The sequence below is a fragment of the Podarcis vaucheri genome (genome assembly GCF_965113315.1).
Source record: "Podarcis vaucheri genome assembly, chromosome: 8".
NCBI classification, from domain to species: Eukaryota; Metazoa; Chordata; class Lepidosauria; order Squamata; family Lacertidae; genus Podarcis; species Podarcis vaucheri.
Window position 1 is genome coordinate 35,268,795 of NC_138766.1, and position 21,583 is coordinate 35,290,377.

General features: G+C 43.6%; 1 protein-coding gene across 15 annotated transcripts in view; it reads left to right on the forward strand.

Moving 5' to 3' along the window:
- LOC309539168 (uncharacterized protein) overlaps positions 1-21,583 on the forward strand; it is a 389,363-nt gene that overhangs the window by 326,094 nt on the left and 41,686 nt on the right. The window contains exons 1-2 of one of the 15 annotated variants that reach the window (XR_014222725.1): positions 1,861-2,277; positions 2,593-2,693. The exons of the other annotated variants lie outside the window; for them this stretch is intronic. The gene's annotated coding sequence lies outside the window, so the exon portion shown is untranslated. Of the gene's footprint in view, positions 1-1,860; positions 2,278-2,592; positions 2,694-21,583 lie in introns of those variants that run through there. 15 annotated transcript variants of the gene reach the window in all.

Sequence of the window (21,583 nt, forward strand, 5' to 3'; positions counted from 1 at the left end):
TATTTCCTCTGTATGGACCTTGGATGGGGAGGCCTGCAACATTGAAAGCGTGATGCTGTGGAGGGAATGCAATAGTATTGTTATTATCATGGCCAGTAAAGTAGATACCTAATGGTAATCATGGACTAGGTTTACTGGGGGTAGATTGGTGCAGAGCAACCATTTTGTATATGTGTTGGTCTTTAAGGATTCATTTTAAGTATTTAGGATGTTCTTTTTTCCAAACAGCTCACTAAATCCCTAGGGATCATCCCTTCCACTATCTTGAAAATATATCAGGTCATTAACTATGTTATTCATTCCAAATCCTTGTTAACCCACTTCTTTAGCACAGTCCCACTCCAATCATACATATCAAAATGCATGTGTGCAATGTTTGTTTCAGAAACCTCATGGAAAACCTCACTTAGGATCCAACCTAAGTCCCTTCCCACCCCCTTTTCAGGGTTTGCACCAGCTTAATATCCACCAGGCACAGCTCAGCCATCTGGCAGGATGGTGGAGATAGGTTGGCGTTTCTCTGTCTGAGCAGAGGATGGGGAGTCTTGGTAGTGTAGCCTGGTTGTGCTGGGAACCTTCTGGCTCAACCAGAGATCTTACCCTCACTCACCTCAGCAGAACTTGCTGTTGGATTGCTCCCTTAATAGTTTATCAACATGTAAATATCACATGCTTTTTGGACAGCATTTCACACTGTGTGCCGTGAGGTAGGGTTTCCTAACAGACACCAGGCTTCTCCCTATATCCTTGCCCTAAGAGCAGGGATAGGGAACTTGTAGCATCTCAGATATTACTGGACTGCAACCCCCACACTGGCTGGGGCTGATAGAGTTTGGAAAGCCCCAGTTCTTCTCCCCTAAAATATGCCTTTTATTGCTTTTCGTTTCAGCACATCACTTCCACACAGTGATCAGCAGAAGTCATTTTATGAGCAATGACCTCCCCCAAGCACATGTTCAAAATATTTTGACTTTTGAAAACTATTGGGTGGCATCCAATTCACTCGTTCTCTTATCACAAGGACTTTGGCTGCACGTTGGGACTTTCCTTCCTTCTCTCTCTCCCCCCTCCAACATCTGTTCTGGGTCTCTCCCCCCACTTGGGCAGCCTTCTGGAGTAGATTTGGGACATCCACAAGTTCTGTTCCACAAACAGAAATCCTAATAGAATGAGTGCATTGGATAATGCTCTGTGATTTGCATTTGTGACGTCTACAAAATGCGAATGTTACATCACCCTTTGGCAGAGGCATAGCGTGGTGGGGCAGGGGGGCATGGCTCCAGGCACACATTTTTGAAGGGGTGCATGGCCCCAGGGCAGGCACAGAGCCCTGGCAGCTGAGGCACGGTGGCAGGTGGGTTTGTCTAGCAAGCAGGTGGATGGAGGCAGTGGGTGAGGAGCCCATTGGAGGCAAGCTCCGTTCACCCTCCACGTGGGCTCCATGTGCCCACCTGGCACACGCCTCCACCCCAGCTGCCCAGTACACCAAGGGGGCGCAACATTTGCCCCGCCCCAGGCTCCAGCAACCCGTGCTATGCCACTGCCCTTCAGTGTAGAAATCAGTATGTGGTTTACGTCGTCAGGCATGAGGTGGGATATAAACTTTCTGACTGCTGGCTTTCTGTTTGGTTGATGTGAGGGTAGAATTCAAACAAGCAATCCTCACTGAGGCAGCCCTGCTCTGCAACAAAATTGTAGAATATGAGCACCTGCATGCTTGAATTGCCCAACCCCAAACAGAATTAGGCAGGCCGTCCTCTTATGTTGGATTATGGCCATGGAGTATAATTGGACTCTGTCTCCTCCTCAGGATTTCTCTCTGTCTTTTCCTCACCCCCGCTCTCCTAGCAAAGTCAAAAGGGAGAGAGGATACACTGAGAGGCCCTGAATGATTGAACTTTTCTTACCACTCTTTTGAGCTATGAGACAGGCAGTGTGTTTAAAAATAGACCTACAGCCCTCCTTCCTGTGTAGCGCTTTTCACAGCAATTTGTTCTGAAGGATGAAGTCATGCTTGGAGCTTGCTGGTGACTAGATGGGCTGTTTCCAACAGAGTGTGCAAAAGTACAGACTGCAAGCTAAAAAGAGATGGCTGGGGGTTTGCAAGCCCCCATACCCAAAGGCTAGCCGAAAAGAGGGAAGGGATAGATAAATACTTAAAACGCTTTCAGAAATGAGAAACATGAAAGGAAGATTTATGGATTTCTACATTTGTGAAACCATCTGGAGAACTGGGGTTTGCACAGAGTTTGGTTTTTGTTGGTTCAGGATCTGGAGGTGTGTGCGTGTGTGTGTGTGTGTGTGTGTGTGTGTGTGTATATATATATATATATATATATATATATATATATATATATGGATTTTGCAAATGCATCGATCTTTCTGTGCTGCTTACTCTGTGGCTTGTGAGAATTTAAACATGAAAGAAGAAAAACAACAGCCCAATCCCTTAAGGATTTGTTAGTTACTCTAAGGGGTCCACTCTGAGAAAATACCCCTAAAACAATATCTATTCTCTTGTTAACTCATAGAAGCACAATGTCATTCTTGTTGTGTTTGGACAGTTGGTGACCTTTGACTCCCCCATTCCAGAAAATTGCTTTCGGCTGAGAGAGAGGCTGCAAAGAGCTTTCAAGGCCTGGACTTTGGTTCATGGTCTCGAGCCAGGCAAACCATCCCTTTTCACCCGCCAGGTCTGTATACTTTCAAATCTATATATATATCGCTCTGGCAAACGAGACAGATCAAAAGGCCCCCCTCTTAAACAGGTTTCAAAAATGCACATCCGCATTGCGGGAAAGGAGGACTGTATGGAAATCAATAATATCACATTCAAGCAGCCTCTGCGACTTTGACTTCAAAGTGACTCCCGACGTGTGTTCTCAATTTCAAAAGAAAATGGGGGCTAGAAAAGAGAGAAATGGGCGCAAATGCCTCTCTCCCCTCAGTTCTGTGTAAGCCAGCTGGGTTCTAGGATGTCCCTTTACTGTTTTGTGAGGGAGACCCTGCTGGGCCGCATCTTGGGGGCAGGTTTGTTAATTGCCTGCATCTGTGACTATCACCAAAGACAAGGTTGCCAGGAGTTGCAAACAGCCCACCGGCTCTTCCTGCTTTTGGAATGCAAATGATTCTGACTTTTATGAGGGAAGAGGCAAAGAACAAGTGCAGAAAGGGCAGCCAGCCTCCAGAGGTGTCTTTTGCTGTTTGGCTTCTTGTTTGCGTTGGAGCCTTATAGCAAGATCCTAATTTTAATGAGATCCTCATTTTTATTTCTTTGGTCCTGGATCTGACAAGTCATACTCTTCAGTAGCTCCATTGAAATAAATTGACTTAACGTCATGCCAAACTTTAAAGTCCATTCTTTTCAACGGGTCTACTCTTAAGTTTTTATTTTATTTTATTTATTAGTTGATTTTTCAGATGGAAAAAAAGCTCAAAAATGAACATTAAAAGCAATAGTAGAACAACCTAAACACACACAAATGCTATATACTTATTTATTTAAAAAAGGGGCCCTGGTTGTTGTTTGTGCCATCAATTAAGATGGCTGGCTGTTGTTAGAAGCTTTAGGTCTCAACTGTGTTTTCTATTTTAAAAAACAGTTAAGTTCCATTAATAAGTAGCAGCGTCTGTTCATATTGGAAGCCTGAAGATATATGTATCTAACTCTCTATTGGGGCAACTTCCAGACATTTCCCTCTTTACCAGGCTGGATCGCTTGTGGAAAGAAGCTGTAAGTGAAAGGTTGTCAACAGCAGGACACGATGGGACATTTCAGAACTGCACACTCATAGGGTTTCTCACACGTTTCGTTCAGTGAGTGTGCAATCTGTGTATCCAAATAGTTAAGCTGTACACTTATACATGTAAGATTCAACAAGTGTATCGTTGGTGTACTTGTATACACAATAGGTGAGCTGTGCAAATCAATACGTATGTACTCCTTCACACAAACACTTGTACATATGTAGAGACAGCTTTTATTTCTGTTCGTTGTAATGTATGGACAAGCGGTATGTGTCCCGTTGGCTTCAGCATCCTCATTCCATACCTTGTTTTACCTGTGAATGGGACAGGACTCCATTTAAAGGGATACAAATCTGCCACCACAACATGATTTTGGCCCAAGACCTCCTTTGTTACAGCAAATGGCTGTACTGTGTGCCTTCAGACCTGGGTCCTCAGGTCTTTTTTCAGATGGTGTGATATACCCTCGGGGGCTATCCATCTACAATTGAAGCATACAGATAACATCACTGCAGAAACCACTTCTGCTTTAAAGGAATTGTTTATCAGCACCCACACAGATAACCTGAGTTGTGGGTATGCTGTGATTCAAAAAGTGGATGTTTTGCTGTGGAGAGGGCTTGGATGGCTTGATTGATTGATTTAGTGGACTTGTATCCTGTTTCTCCTGAGATCCTCAAAGTGGCTCACAGATCATGTGAACAGGCTGTGAGGGTTGGATCCAACTTAATCCTTCTCAGAATAGGACCATTGCGATGGGAGGAAAATCAGAATACTAGCTACGACGTTGTGTGGCAGTATGCAAAAAAAAAGAAAAGAAAAAGAGCTGGAGGAAAACAATAGCAACTATATCATTAGAAATGGTAAGAGCACAAAAGCCCTAACACTTCTTGTTGTTGTTGTTTAGTCGTTTAGTCGTGTCCGACTCTTCGTGACCCCATGGACCAGAGCACGCCAGGCACTCCTGTCTTCCACTGCCTCCCGCAGTTTGGTCAGACTCATGTTGGTAGCTTCGAGAACACTGTCCAACCATCTCGTCCTCTGTCGTCCCCTTCTCCATGTGCCCTCAATCTTTCCCAACTTCAGGGTCTTTTCCAGGGAGTCTTCTGTTCTCATGAGGTGGCCAAAGTATTGGAGCCTCAGCTTCACAATCTGTCCTTCCAGTGTGCCTCTCAGGGCTGATTTCCTTAAGAATGGATGTGTTTGATCTTCTTGCAGTCCATGGGACTCTCCAGCACCATAATTCAAAAGCATCGATTCTTCGGCGATCAGCTCTCTTTATGGTCCAGCTCTCACTTCCATACATCACTACTGGGAAAACCATGGCTTTAACTATACGAACCTTTGTTGGCAAGGTGATGTCTCTGCTTTCTGCTTTTTAAGATACTGCCCTAACACTTAGCTGGGTACAAAAATCATCTTCCGCAGAAACTGCTGCTTGCCTTCTATCACTGTGCCATTGAGAGTGTGCTCACTTATGGCTTATGTGTGTGGTACGGAAGCTGTACTACCCGGGACAGGTTGGGGTTGTGCAGAGTTGTTAAGGCAGTAGAGAGCATTGTTGGCTGCCCACTCTCCACCTTAGAACAGATTTATGCCACAAGGTGCCATAGGAAGGCACTGGACATAGTAAAAGATCCATCGCATCCTGGTCACTGTCTCTTCGAGCTCCTGCCATCGGGACGGAGATACAGGATGATGAAGACAAGAATGAGCTGTCTTAAGAACAGCTTCTTCTCCAGAGTGATCTTGGCCCTGAATGGGAAGCCTGGACTTTGAAAGTCATCTAATCTTCCTTGCTGTATTATACTGTATTGTTTTAATTAGTGTTTTTATAGTTGTTTTGATTTTGTGTGGAGTGCCCTACCTGGGTGGATGGAGCAGCCAAGTAATTTCGTTGTCCCCGAGAGGGGGCAATGACAATAAAGATATTATTATTATTATTATTATTATTATTATTATTATTATTATCACTTGGATGCATTTGCTAAACAAAACCCTGTACAATCAGTGCTAAGAATGGGTAGGAACAGATATAATATGGGGTGTTCTTTTGGGGAATTAACCCACAGCCACAATTTACTTTCACCTCCTTTGATAAGTGAAGGAAACCCAAAATAAACGGATGCATATCCCTATCCCCTTTATTCCATATGTATAAAGTAAAACCTTCTTTCGATTCAGTCTTCTCCAGGTGGCAAGACTAATGAAAGCCAGCCCCTGAAGCAGTTCTCCCCCAGCTGCTGGAGCTATCAAGTGATCAGTGTCATCCACAGGCAGAGGCCCCTCTGGCTTTCAAGATGGGGTTTGCATGACGAGTGCAAAGGATACCTGCCCCATGTGGGTAATTTATAAAGCTGAAATGAAAGAAAACCTGAGGCTTATTTGTGATTTATTTTACTTGTGAAATAGATGGTCACAGAAGTCTAAAGAAAGACCCAAGGCTAAAGCTATGTTGCAAAACACAGCTAAGGATCCTATTGCTACATATAACACACTGGAGTGGTGTACGGATTAATTTATTTCCCCCCAAATCTTTATCATTATTATCATTATCATTATTTAATGGAAATTATAGACGGTTACGTAGGGACGCGGGTGGCGCTGTGGGCTAAAGCCTCAGCGCCTAGGGCTTGCCGATCGAAAGGTCGGCGGTTCGAATCCCCGCGGCGGGGTGCGCTCCCGCTGCTCGGTCCCAGCGCCTGCCCACCTAGCAGTTCGAAAGCACCCCCGGGGGCAAGTAGATAAATAGGTACCGCTTACCAGCGGGAAGGTAAACGGCGTTCCGTGTGCGGCTCTGGCTCGCCAGAGCAGCGTTGTCACGCTGGCCACGTGACCCGGAAGTGTCTTCGGACAGCGCTGGCCCCCGGCCAATAGATGTGAGATGGGCGCACAAACCCCAGAGTCTGTCAAGACTGGCCCTTTCGGGCAGGGGTACCTTTACCTTTACCTTTTATAGACGGTTACATACTCAAGTTCCTTATCATAGTTGGTAGATATGTGATTAATGCACTGTTAGAATTAAAATATTGTAAATGGTGTATCCAGTTAATGCATATTAAGTAGGGGTGGGGGTAAGCCTGCAAAAAAACCCCATAAAGCATAATGTAGCCTAGAACACAATGTCTGGAGTTAAGCATCTTTAAATCCTATTGCTGAGAGAGAGAGAGAGAGAGAGAGAGAGAAGCGCATGCTTATCTTTCCTGTTGGAGTCAAGAGAATGCCAGAGCGCTTGACTTTGGTTGGATCATGTCCAATGTAAGTGGTTTCCTCTGTGATTAAATAGTTCTTAGAAACTGGAAAACAAGATGATCTGTTAGTAAATTCTACTTTGATTCCCACAAAGCATCTCAGCTTGGATTGTGCACAGGGCCATACATTCCTGGTAATATATTTGAGAGTAACTGCATCTGGTGGGAAAGAGAGGGAAAGTTTGTTACTCAGGATTGTTCAAGTTCACAGCATTAAAATCATGGCTACTGTTTTTATTAAAAATGTTCTGATACAGTTTTCCATGGGACTGTTTCCTGTGAATGTGAGAAGTAGAGGGCAGTGAAGGCACAATCTGGTATCAAAAAATGAGTTATTGATTCATTTAAATTGTTCGGCACCATTTCATTAAAAAAAAAAATCTTTTTCAAGGACAGTGTAAACTTGGGATGACGAACTTCTAGCCAAATGCAGACCTCTCTGTTTGCCCTTGGGCCCTGCTTCCCATCTTCCTTGACTGGAGTGTGTTTATGCTTGACTGGAATGTGCCCTTGGACTCTAAGAATGCCTCTTGCAGGCTTGGATGGATGGAGGACAGGGAAGAAAGTGTACTTAGAAACTAGTCTACTGTGCAAAGGTAAAATGCACATGTGTTGCTCTGCCCTCTTGATTGTTCAGATGCAGCACTTCAGCAGAGAAAGTTAATGTAATGAGGTTAAATCTTATTTTCAGTTTTAATAGGATATATACCTACTGAAATCAATGATAAGTCAGTTATTACTTAATTGAGCTCCTTGGAGGAAAGTTGGGATACAAATGTAATAGTTGAATTAAAAAAAAAATTCACAGTGGGTCTAAACTGAATACGTCAGATACCATACTTATACTTTATTAACTTACAGTATTCCTGATTTATTTATTTTTTAAGATGTGGGAATTGCCTAATGGATGTATAAATATCATTGGAATTGGTGGGAGATAAGCATTGGAAGCATACTGCTTCTCTTGTTTCCCCCCTCTCTGATGTTGCTCCTCTTCTGTCTGCTCCTCCCCCCTCCACAATAATTGCTAACCGCCCAGTATGGCAGTACATGCCCATAAACAGGTTAGATATTTGCTCAAACATGCATCAGAGTGAAAGGGAAGGGAAGGAAAATAATGTTAATTTAACCCACCCCCCAAAAAAAACCAAAGAAGAGGTGAACTTCAATTCATTAATGCAAATGGATTTCAAGAAATTCATTTTAGTAAATGTATTTATCAGTAGAACTTGAAAGGGGGCCTTCCAGTAGTTTTAGTTCACACAGCATGGGCCTTGACGTAGTAGATTCACAACCATTTGTTTCCCAACATATATTGCCTTTTACAGTCATCTCATGATGTTGAGAATCAAGTGGAGCTAGTTTGTCTGAAGGTATCGATGACACAATAGTATCTACAGTCCCCACCTAGTCAACTCATGTATGCAACAGGTACCCCTGAGTCAGTCCCCTTGTTAGACAGGTCTAGTGCCACTTCCAGAATCTATGGTTGTATGGATAAGCAATGGGTTTTATATAGTAAATTCTAAACTGAAAACAAAAGAAAATCTAATTGTATAGGATTAGTGGGCAAGATTTTGGCATATTTAACCACGAGTTAAGGGCAGCGCGGGTGGCACAGGTGGTCTTTATCTCAGTAAAGGGTAGTAATTTATTGCACGCTGCTTCATGTGCACAAGGTCAGCCTGTAGGTAGCTTACCTGATTCTGAAGATGTTCAAATTTTCAACCTAAACAGTGTTAAGTATTGGCAGCGTAAATGCTGGTCCTTATTCTGCCAGCTGGGTTGCTTCTGATGTACATAAACACTGCCTGTGTTTCCGTGACATGCAGAATAGCTTTCATGAAAGCAGAGGACTTTCCCCAGCATCCTTTATTCCGATGTTCCCCTCTCACTATTGTCTTCAGAAGAGCTAGAGTGCAGAAGTGCAGCTGTTGGGCAGGATACCTCGCCTGTGGATTTAAGTTTGTTTTAATTGGTCCTAAAGCCGCAAAAGGAGGCTGACTGACACATGGCATGTGCTTCCTGGCAATGAATGAAATGCCTCAGATAAGTGCCAACTTAAGCTCAAAGAAACACTCGGCTTCATCCAACTGGAAATGGCTTTCTCAGTCGGGAGGGCTTGAATTGCAAGAGCTGCTGTGCTACTGGAATCCTCCCGGACCTGATCTCCCCAGCACCTGCCTCTGTCCATCCCCGCCCCCACTTCTGAAATGTGTTATCAGTTTAAAGTTGCAGAGAGTTGTGGTTAACCCTCCATCGACAGATGAGGCCAAAATGCTTCCTGGCAGCACTGGCGGGGGGACGACGACGACACACACAATAAAAACAAGATCTTTGGGTCAGTCTTTCTCAGCTCCACATTCCAGGTAGTCTTCAACCATGATGAATCATAGAGTTGGAAGAGGACAAGGGTCATCTAATCCAACCCTCTGCAATACAGGAATCTCCACTAAAGCATCCATGGCAGATAGCCACCCAATCTCTGCTTGAAAACCTCTGAGGAAAGAGAGTCTGCAACCTCCCGAGGGATTGACTTATATGGACTACTATATTGTTTTACTGGAAACAGAGCTCCCGGTGAAAGCTTTAATAACTTCCTTATATTTAATTAGCAAGGCTTTCTTGGGTTACATTTGACCCCTGATACCAGATTGGTATACTTAAAAAAAATATAAATCAGTGGAGCATTAACTCTGTTTTTAACAGCAGCAGCAAAATAACTCAGCCACTGCGTTTCTTATTATGCTTGGATTTCTTTTTGTGGAAAAAGGCCTTGGACATTTATTCCGTTTTCCTTGCCATTGCCCTCTGATCATGGTGTTGCTTTCATTCTAAACTGCTTCCCATATGATAGAATTCTGGAAACTACAACTAATCCAGAATGTGGCAGCTAGACTGGTGACTGGGAGTGGCCACCAAGACCACATAACAGCAGTCCTGAAAGACCTACATTGGCTCCCAGTACGTTTCCGGGCACAATTCAAAGTGTTGGTGCTGACCTTTAAAGCCCTAAACAGCCTCAGCCCAGTGTACCCGAAGGAGCATCTCCACCCCCATAATTCAGCCCAGACGCTGAGATCCAGTGCTGAGGGCCTTCTGGTGGTTCCTGCACTGCAAGAAATGAGGTTACAGGGAACCAGGCAGAGGGCCTTCTCGGTAGTGCCACCTGCCCTGTGGAACTCCCTCCCATCAGATGTCAAGGAAATAAACAACTATCTGACTTTTAGAAGACATCTGAAGGCAGCCCTGTTTAGGGAAGTTTTTAATGTTTGATGTTTTATCATGTTTTTAGTATTCTGTTGGGAGCTGCCCAGAGTGGCTGGGAAAACCCAGCCAGATGGGCGTGGTAATAATAATAATAATAATAATAATAATAATAATAATAATAATAATAATAATAATAATATATTACTACTACTACTTACATTTGTATACCGCCCTTCATTCGAACATCACAGGGTGGTTCACAACATAAAAACACAAATTGAGGACACAAAATACTTAATAAAAACACCAACAAAGTGTCAACAATCTTTGGGGCATTCTGAAGCTTCAGCAGGGAAAAAAAATACAATGGTTTAATTATGATGTATGAACTTGCTGTTCTGACCATAGCACGTGGATTCATGGGTTAAAAGGGGCTGAGTAGAATAGCTATGCATTTTTTCTGTTATTGTTTTCCTTGGAAATATTTTGTCATGACTCCCATGCACTTTAATAAGCCCGAGGAAAGACAACGAGAACATATCTGATTTATAAATAAAAATAAAAACCAGCCAGACAAAGGGGTTTCAGAAAAAGAGCAGGTGCTTAAAATTCTATAAAACAATGCACTGTGGAACAAACAGGATGCCCTCAGAACTGCTGGAATAATCTGGACAAACTGTTGACACAGTGGAAGACAGGCCCCAGGTGCTGCCTGAGTGCTGTATCCTGCCTTTTTTTGGTTTTTTTGTTTCTTCTTTTAGTTTTCCTTGCATTTACAACAATATGACAACAATTGTACCTAAATACAAGATTCCAAATGCATCTTGACTGGGCATCACCATTCATCATTCTGAACCATTTTTATGCATAATATTAGCAATGAACTAATAAGCTCTACAGGGACGCGGGTGGCACTGTGGGTAAAACCTCAGCGCCTAGGACTTGCCGATCGCATGGTCGGCGGTTCGAATCCCCGCGGCGGGGTGCGCTCCCATTGTTCGGTCCCAGCGCCTGCCAACCTAGCAGTTCGAAAGCACCTCTGGGTGCAAGTAGATTAATAGGGACCGCTTACCAGCGGGAAGGTAAACGGCGTTCCGTGTGCTGCGCTGGCTCGCCAGATGCAGCTTGTCACACTGGCCACGGGACCTGGAAGTGTCTGCGGACAGCACTGGCTCCCGGCCTATAGAGTGAGTTGAGCGCACAACCCTAGAGTCTGGCAAGAGTGGCCCGTATGGGCAGGGGTACCTTTACCTTTACCTTAATAAACTCTACAGCATTTGAGAATTTGAATCAATTTAAGGCTTCCCATACAGTTTTGATTCTGGGTGCTACATGGAATCTAGATGAGTGTATTTGATTTTCTGAGATTTGCTCGGTTGCAGCCCAAGATGATGGAAGTCAAAATGTTTGATTTCCACATGACTTTCCAACCCGCCTCCATTCCATTCCCAGGGAGAGTTTTATTTAAAAATGAATAAATTAAAATCTCCCTCTCTTGAAATATCTTGTTTCCCAAATCTTAACAATGAAGCCAGTTGAAAAATACTTATTTTAAATACATGCCTATAATGAAGTCATGGCAAAAGCAAAATCTTAGTGTGAGAGAAAACAAAGGGAAGGTGCACTTAACTCCCTTTGTTGCTTTGACCTCTAGCCTGCCGCTGATGAAACAGAACATCAAAGTCCTTTAAAAAATGATATTTAAAACCCACTTAAAATCAGTAGATGCAGTGGAAGCTCGGGTTGCAAACGTGATCCGTGCGGGATGCACATTCGCAACCCGCAGTGTTCGCAACCCGCAGTGGCATGCCTGTGAACGCATGGGTTGCGATTCAGCATTTCTGCACATCCGCAAAGTGCAACCCCTGAAACCCCAAAAAAGCAACCTGAAGCATCTATAACTCGAGGTATGACTGTACATTAGTATTGTTAGAGGATTTGAGGTGCGCATAATGCTGAAATTCACCTACAATGAAGTCTTCTGGTGCAGTAAGGCAATAAAGATGTTATGTTAAAAGAACCATTCTGACAAATAATTCCACAGCCTATAAACATTTGAGTAAGAATAATTCTAAACAGTGTTTTGGGTTTGGAGGAAATCCATTACTTTAATATAAACCGTGGCTCACTATAGAAATACAGAGATGGGGAACTGCAAGCTTCTTTTTATTTTCAGGACTGCATTTTAATAATGCCATTGTTAAAGGAGCCCATAGAAATGGCAGGCAATTAATTTCAAGGCTGATTTCCCCTCCATTCCCCCATCTTTCTCCTATTTTGCCAATAAACGTGTTTGAGCCAGGTGTTAATTACAAGCACCAATAAAGCCACAGAGCTGTTCTTGTTCTCTTGGGGGAAATGACTGGACTCAGCACTTCACTGTTACATTCATTTAATTTATTTACTGCACCTAGGTTCCCCCATCTGGTTATGTGCATTCTGAAGAGGGTCTTGGGGGATGGGGGCTGTGTTGCCAGAGGAGGATATTTTCACCATAGTGAGCAGTTTTGCTGTGAAGTTTGGTAGCGTGGATCTGACCTTCTGCCTTGAGATGCAGCTACTTCTTGTACTGCAGGGACCCAAGAAAAGTGCCATACACTGAGTCAATAATTGATTGGTCCATCTAGCTCTGTGTTGTCTTTCTACACTGACTGTCATTGGCTCTCCAGGGTTTCAGACTGGGGTCTCTGTCAGCCCCATCTGGGTGGAACTTGGGGCTCCACCACTGAGCTACAGCCTTCCCCATTCTGTTATGTTGTACTTAGTGCACAAACACACAAAGGAGGCCATGGACCAAGCTGCAGGCATGTGCTCTCCATTTTCTTTTAAAATAAAAACTGTGTTAATATTTCACTCTTTCTTTCAAAAGTTCAGAGTAGCTCACATGGGTTTCCCAGTGGTCCCTACCCATGGGTTGTGTGTGTGGGTCTTCTTGTTTCTCAGTGGCCAGGTTTATCCCGCTTGGCTTCTCCTTCAACAGTGATAAAGCATTAGGTGTGACTAGATCATTTAATAAGGGACGCGGGTGGCGCTGTGGTCTAAACCACTGATCCTCTTGGGCTTGCCAATGAGAAGGTCAGTGGTTCAAATCCCCGTGACGGGGTGAGCTCCCGTTGCTCAGTCCCAGCTCCTAGCAGTTCAAAAGCACGCCCAAAAATGCAAATACAGTGGTACCTCTGGATGCGAATGGCATCTGTTCCGGAGCCCTGTTCGCATCCTGAAGCGAACACAACCTGTGTCTGTGCATCTACACGTGTGCGGGTTGCGATTCACTGCTTCTGCGCATGCGTGTGACATTATTTTGAGCGTCTATGCATGCACAAGCGGCAAAACCCAGAAGTAATTCGTTCCGTTACTTCCGGGTCGCCGCAGAGCGCAACCCGAAAATGCTTAACCTGAAGCAACTTTAACCCAAGGTATGACTAGATAAATAGGTATCACTCTGGCAGGAAGGTAAACAGCGTTTCCATGCGCTGCTCTGGTTTTGTCATGCTGGCCACATAACCTGGAAAAATTGTCTGCAGACAAATGCTGGCCCTCTCGGCCTGTAAAGCAAGATGAGTGCCACAACCCCAGAGTCATCTGCGACTGGACTTAACTGTCAGGGGTCCTTAACTTCATCTTTTTTTAGATCATTTAATGGGGATTTCTACTCAAGGCTGGATTCTGGAGCCGAATTCAAAAGTACTCAGCGTTGCGAGCACTGCAGCTTTCTCCCATTCTTTCTTTTTAAAATGACATGAATAGCCCTTTTTGCTGGAAAGAGAGACTTCAAAGTGTGTGTGTATGTGTGAAATGCTTGGTAAAATCTCAGAAATTAGAAGGAATGGGAAAGAGGCTGAATAAAAGTTGTTTATTATGATTACAATGAATGTCGGCTCATTTCCCTCCCCCCCCCATATGTATGTATGTGTGTACAGTTTTTATACTATTGAACTACAATTGTCTGTAAGCAGTACACAGAAAATAAAATACAAAAGAGGCAAACATCAAAGAATGCTATGTACAGCTGGTCACTATTTTGCATGGGAGTTCCATTCCCTGTTCCATCTCGCTCCCCTTCTGCCCTTTTTGTGATGTGTTTAGTGGCGTTTTGGGGTCACATCTGAGTTTGGCGCCATGCATGTGTGCACGATTGCACTTCATTCAGATGCGCGTTCATCAGTCGTTGCCTGTACACAATACCATCAGGCAAGCATAGTATTTGCTTGGCTCATAGTTTCCTGGTATGTTTGCTGCTCTCATAAGGGCCTGTAATTTTAGATTCTGGATGCAATGGCCTTATTTCATTTCAACCATCTTCAGATGGTCATGAGTATTATTACTTCAAGATGCGGTAAGCCAGCCCTGTTGCATTGGGGGTGGGGCAGCTGTTCTCATTCTGCTGAATGGGCTTTTGGATTTCTTTCTGACAATCCTGCCCTTGCAGCACCCCCGATAGAGACCAATGCCAAGGGAATAATCTTCTAAATGTGTTGCTAGCTATCGTGAACTGCCCATATATGTAAATGCTTTTCTTAAAAAAATTAATCAGATTTTTAAAAATATATACCATATTATCAATACTAATATGAAAAAATCATTATTTAATAAGACAAATGGAGAGGAACAGTATGTTACCAATAGTGTTGAAATGCTTGCCTACCTGGCAGGGGTGTTGTTAGGGACCTAAGAGCCCAGAATCCTGGATCTTTTGTGGTGGGCTCCAGATCTCCTGCCCTTTATATGTATTTCTGTTATGATTACAATGTAGCTGTAGGGGGATCTATTCACGCAAAGTAGCACATGCACATTTGTGGTAGAACTTTAAAGGGCCTAGGAAGGTCCTTGAAATCTGGGCATGCCCAAAGGATGCAACAAATAAAGCCCCAGGCTGAGAAGTCAATTCCGTGAGCCTGCAGCCTGGACGCAGCTTCAGATTTGTACAACTTCACAAAGGTTGCAGAAAACTTTGGTGAAACGCAATCCCCCCCCCTTGCATCCAGTAAAAGAGGGAGAGTGATATATCCTTGAAAGTGATATATCCCTTTATGTTGTAAAGCAAGGAAATCCTGCTGCATTTTGTGAGAAAAGAGCACGGAGGAGTTTTAGCCAGATGGAAAATGTGTAAAATCCCAGCTGATAAAAAAAACACCACCACCACCACCTATGGAATCTGGCACTGGAAACGAGTGGAATTTTTGAATAAGGCAGTTGATGTTTTTCAGGATGTGGTTGGAATCTTACATCACTGTCATAGTTCCAGATATGGCTCTGGGTGACACACATACTTGGCACTCTCAGTCTGTATAGCATGGACCAAGGGAGCTATGTTTAGATTCCTGTCTGTTCGCAAGGACAACCCTCTTCCTCCCTGGTCTCCAGCCTGTTTTGTTAACTTAAAATCATCTTTTTCACACACACACACACACACACACACTTAAGAGTTGCAATCCTATCCACACTTTCCTAGGAGCAAGTCTCATGGAATGGAACAAAGTTTTCATCTAAGTAGCATTGTAACAGGATTTCACTGTCAAATCCCATACAGCCATGGTCCCATTGGCATCTTGGATATAAGTTCCTGCTGCTTGCCAAATGGAAACCATGTTCCTCCTCCGTGAGCTGCAGGATCCTTTTTGCACACAAAGGCTGTGACATCACAAGATGCACAACTTCCCCAGGATCAAAACAAACCCAGAGCAGCTACATCAAAGTTCATCTGTGACACCTGGCACATAACTGGTTTTCTCTGTAGAAGAGATTCTAACTGCTAGCAGAATTGGTCTCTAGCACATTCAAGGCTGTTGTTCTCCAGGGGTTAGCACATTTTCCAGCAGTTAGGTTAATCAGAGAATGGTATATCCATCAATGGACCTGCTTGTCATGGATCCAGAGACTGTTATTAAGGGTTCTACGTGGATTTAATTCCCAGAATCACTGTAGGGGGACAAATGTGTAAAAAAATGTCATGCCAGTGCTGAGTTCATTGTAGTTGTGAACTCCTTTTCTGTTGAATTCAGTTAGGTTTTCCAACCATACTACTTTTAATCCCTCATCTGCATTAAACCCAGAGCAACATGTTTCAAGAAGCCAGAAGTTTTTCTGTGTGTCAGAGGACTCAGTTATACAGCTGCAAATAAAATGTTTTAAGTTTGTTTTAAGTGTGCAATATACAATGTGACACTAGATGGGGATGCTAAAAAGCATTTTCAGAACAGTTTTTATTTGTGTGTAGATTCCAGCAGAGCTTCTGAACAACCTAGGTGAGCAAAACAGAGGTATTTCCATGCATATATATAACTAAAGTATTTTAAAAGCCACGGGTAAATGCTAATGTAGACGCTCAAGAGCAGTAGCTGATGATGAGGAAGCTTTGTGTTTTGAAGAGATGAAAATTTGATCATGTTGTTTGGCTGCACATTGACAGACAAACCATTGGCAATGTGTAGGGTTTTGTGACTTGTTATGGTCATCTTCCAGCATGATGAGCAACCTTATAGATTATAAAAGCAGACATGGCAACTGAGGTCTTAGTTGCCATGTGTGTTTGCTCTAGATTAATCTTGTGTGGTTCACGATAAAAAAAACCCCCAACCCTCATCAACCACAGCTTTTATTAAAGAAAAAACTTCCCAGAGAATATTCATCTCTGTAGTGTCTGTATGTCACCAGTATTCCCACTCTGCTTGGGACAGACTGAAACTACAGATAAAAAGAGCGCCACTTTATCTCAACCACCAGGATATCAGTTTCTCACCCGCCCCACCTTTGTAGAAGACAAAACCTGGATGGCATGTGTGCCTTAAACAAAGGCTTTGTTAATTTCTACATTACAACTGAACTTTCACATGATGTGAAAGCTGCTTCCAGAAAACTGATGGAAATAGTGCATGTTCAGCATTCATTTCTGTGTTATACGGTTAAAGAAAAATGCTTTTGCAGCCCCCCTGACCTGGAAAGTTGTTGCAGTAAAATGATGAAATTTGGGTTGGTATAGTGACATATAGTTATTTCCTGATGTTATCATGGGACAGAAGCGCTACTGTTATTATCACTAGCTCATGTCTGAATACACCCATAGAAGGGCATCTCCTCCCTCTCTTTGAGGCTTTTGATATTTTTCCTCCATCCTTCATTCTGCCAGAGGTACTGCAGCTGGGCTCCTTCATCTGCCAGAAGTGGAACCTCCAGGTAGGCTCCTCAGGATTTTCACCCCCTACTGGTGGCCTTCTTAAAAGGCCAGGTGCTAACAAAGCCCACTATAGTAGTCTTGTTTGTTCATCTTATACTTGATGTGAGCCCAGATTGTACAAACCCTACAAGTCATATCACTGGCCTAGCTGCTTTGTCATATGGGCAGCATTGTTGCTTTACGTGCTAACATGCAATCTTTTTGCTTTTAGTGGATTTTATGATTAAATGCAGAGTTTGGGAATCCACCACAGTAAAGCGTAGCATGCTCTAATGAACTAATGGTCTGAATAAAGCTATCTTAGCAAAGTGAGGGGGAGAGGAATGTGTGGTGTTTATTTAATTGACTGCAAGCCACAAAGGAAACTTGCTGTATTTATGGGCAGTCGTTCCAAAATGGAATGTGGGATCAGACATTTGTGCACAGCTGGGGATTTGCCATCTTGTTTAAGTTTACTTAAAACAGTTGCTTTAGCCCCATTGTGCTCCTAGGTTTGCTATATGATGTTTATATGCTGCGTATGAGTTAGAAACACACACCATAGATTTAGGAGCCCGCATCTCTGTCTGGGAATATCTCCATACAGCCACTCACCATTGCTGTGCTGACAGTACAAGTACCCACACCAAGCCCAGGAAAATTGTAGGTTTAGTGGGGGAGAATTCTGTAGTTAGAGTGACTAAGGACCCATCGGTGCTATATATTTAAAGTAGCATCACTTTAAAAATGAAGGCTTCCCTCAAAGAATCCTGGGAAGTGTAGTTTGTTCAGGGTGCTGAGACTTGTTAAGAGACCCCTATTCCCCATATAGAGCTACAATTCTTAGAGTTGCTTGGGGAGGGATTGGCTGTTAAACCAGTCTGGGAACTGCAGCCCAGGGATGGGGATAGGGGTCGTAACAGCACTCAGCAGCGCACCCTTAACAAACCACAGGTGCCAGGCTTCTTTGGGGGAAGTTTTAGCTGTATGAAGTGTTATGATATTGCTTTAAATGTAGTGCTACAAGAGTGCAGATGACGGTCTGAAGGCGACTTGCCTATCTACCACCATTAATAAGCACACATTTCAACTGCTAGTTGTGAGCCAGTGTGTTGTAGTGGTTGAGAGCGCTGGACTCGTAATCTGGTGAACCGGGTTCGCGTCTCCGCTCCTCCACATGCAGCTGCTGGGTGACCTTGGGCCAGTCACACTTCTTTGAAGTCTCTCAGCCCCACTCACCTCACAGAGTGTTTGTTGTGGGGGAGGAAGGGAAAGGAGAATGTTAGCCGCTTTGAGACTCCCTAGGGTAGTGATAAAGCGGGATATCAAATCCAAACTACTACTACTATTACTCTTCTTCTTCTTCTTCTTCTTCTTCTTCTTCTTCTTCTTCTTCTTCGACAACGGACATCAGCATCAACCTGTGCTCTCTTTCGTTAGAGTCTTTTAAGCAGAAGCCACCTCTGAGGGTTGCTGTAGCAATGAATTTCCAGCATTGGCAAAGGATAGCACCAGAAGACCTTTGCAATCCCTTCCATGGAGCACAATATGCTGCTGTAAGTTGCGACAATCTGTTTGCCATGACATTTACACATAGCATTTTCTACAAGAAAGTTTAGGTATCCAAAATTTTCTTTGCATTGCAAAAAATATCACCATCGTTGTCATAACCTATACCTTCCTATCACAAATGAAAATTTTAATGGTCATTTGGCATGGAATCTATCCATTGTCCGAGAATTCATTCTGCATCATTATCCAATTTAAAGTGGGATCATGTTCAAAGTCATGCTTCAGAGAGGGAAGACAGGGCACAGACACTTAGTAGACCATCAGTTGGTCCCAGTAGGGACAATTCCTTGCTTTCTCTACCCCACCTGCTGGCTTCACTCTTCCTTAGCAACTCTGATGTTTACTAACTTGCAATTATAGGACTGCCTTGCTTGGCTTGTGAGCTTCAATAAAGGCTGCTGCAAATCTCAAGGCACTAACATAGACAACTTTAAGGAATAGTTGATTTGGGTGGTACTTATTCAAACAGAATGAAAATGCACTGATCCATTACATGATTTCAGGGAGAGAAACATTAACAGATTGGAAAAAACAGAACCCATTTCCTCCAAATATAAAACTCTGCACCTGTACTGAAGAGTCAGTCTCTTCCACTGCTGTAGAATTACCTCTTTCCTTCCTTTATTTCCTGCTCTACCGCCTTCTCTTTCTCTCTCCCTCCTTCCCCCTCTCTTCCCCCCCTTCTCTCACCCCCCCCACTTTGGTTTGGGTAGCTGCCACCACCTATGAGAAACCTAGGGCAAACTTCAAAAATCACCAGGTAAGCGACAGTGGGGGAACCAACCTGCTTCCTCCCCACCCAATATTTGAAAACTGATCTCTAAAAATGGAACAGGATAGGAAAAAAGCAGGGGGGAGGGTGTGTGTGTGTGTGTGTGTGTGTGTGTAGGGGAAGACCCAGAAATCAAGGAAATCAGAACCATGGCATGTAAAATTGTTACAGCTGTTTCTGTTTTTAATGGGCTGTTTCTTTTGGATTCATTCCTCCAACAACTCCATGTGACTGGGCAGGCATGCAGAATAGCATGGCTCGGTGCAGAGGAGTCCTGGGGCCCAGAGTGGAGAGAGGAAGAGGGTGTGGTGACTAGGAAGGTTTGTGGGAGACACATCAAAGGACAGCCTCTTAATCTGTTGCAGTAACCCAGGAAATTGAGTTCAGATGCATTTAATAAAAGCCTAATAGATTGGGGATTTAGGATTCACGATATCAGGTTTGAGCACCATTCTGTGCAGCTGATCGGTAGCTGACGGGGTCCTTGATGCTTTCCTTCAGTGGGAGGGACCTCCCTCGCCCCCCTCCCTACCTCTAAAAAGAAGCCCCAGCTCTTTGATCTACCTTTCCCTCCCTAAAACCCTTCAAAGGGATACAGCTTCCCACACGTGGTTATCCATGCAAATGAAAACATACGCTATACTAATTAAACTATGTCTCTCTCTCTTGGCTCAGAAAAGAGAAGGGAGGCTGTTATTGCTGTTGCTATTTTTTGAACATTTTGTAGTGCTTAGATCCTGTGGCAAAGGGAGGGGGGAGCTGGAATGCCCAGAGGTAACTCACTGGACATTAGGCATGTAGAGAAAGAAGGATGATAGGGGAGGACAGATATTTTAATCTTATGCACATGCAGATAAAATGAAGTTCCTGTTTTTATTAGACAGCAATCAGGGGAAAGGGCACTCAGGGCAGGATAAAGGAGTTTCGAGTGTTCTGAGTTCAGTCCTCTCCAAGCTCTTTTTGTATAACTAGAATGGAAAGGAAATGTGGGGAAGTGGTAACGCAATTTTTCACATCCCTGTTCCTCTTTGAAGTTTTCTATAGTTTTCCTTTTTGTAAGAGAGACCAGTTAACATGGCCAAAATGTTATCCCTCCAAATGCAAGGTGATACAAAAGGCAGGGATGTTGCTTTGATCTTCTGGTGGGGTAATCATTTGATCACACTGTCAGGAGCCCGCTTGAGGGGGAAAATGTATTTGTCATATGTTGGGCACATGGACCTGGCAGACTCTGCCACCGAAGCAGCGAGGAAGGAAAACCCCTTACCTTAAATCAGATTGCAATTTGATCATGTTAAATGGCTGTAGGTCAGCAAAGAGCATTTGTAAGCTGACATGGCCTGAGGGACAAGTTCATATGCTTTCTTGGCTTTGATCGGTTGATTAAAAACCTTTATATATCGCCTTACATAAGAAGAAAATTCAAGGTGGTTTGCAAAAATCAAAACAACCATACAAAAGTATATTAAAAAAGCAGCGGTTAAGTGCACTTCCAGATTACCCTGGGTAGGATCAAGTTTTTCCAGAGTGATCCAGAACTATCAAAAGCAGGGTTAGAAACCTTAATTAAACATGTGGTTGGTAGCAGGAAGAAAGAGAGGCACCTTCTATCGCCCTCCCAACTACCTGTTTCATTAGGGTTTAAAACTTTTAATACTATGCAAGGCCTGAAATAAGTTCAGGGTCTGGATCTGGATCATCCTGAGCTGGATTGGGGCCGCTCTGAAGTGGTCCCAAAAATGGATTGGGTGTGGAAGAGCTGTGCCCAATCCTACTAGATGCTCTCCAGTGCATGTTCCTTCAGGGTTCTTGAATATGTTTTGCTTGCTGCATTTCTGTGGGTGAGGGAGGTGTAGAGGAGTTGGACTACGAGCTGGG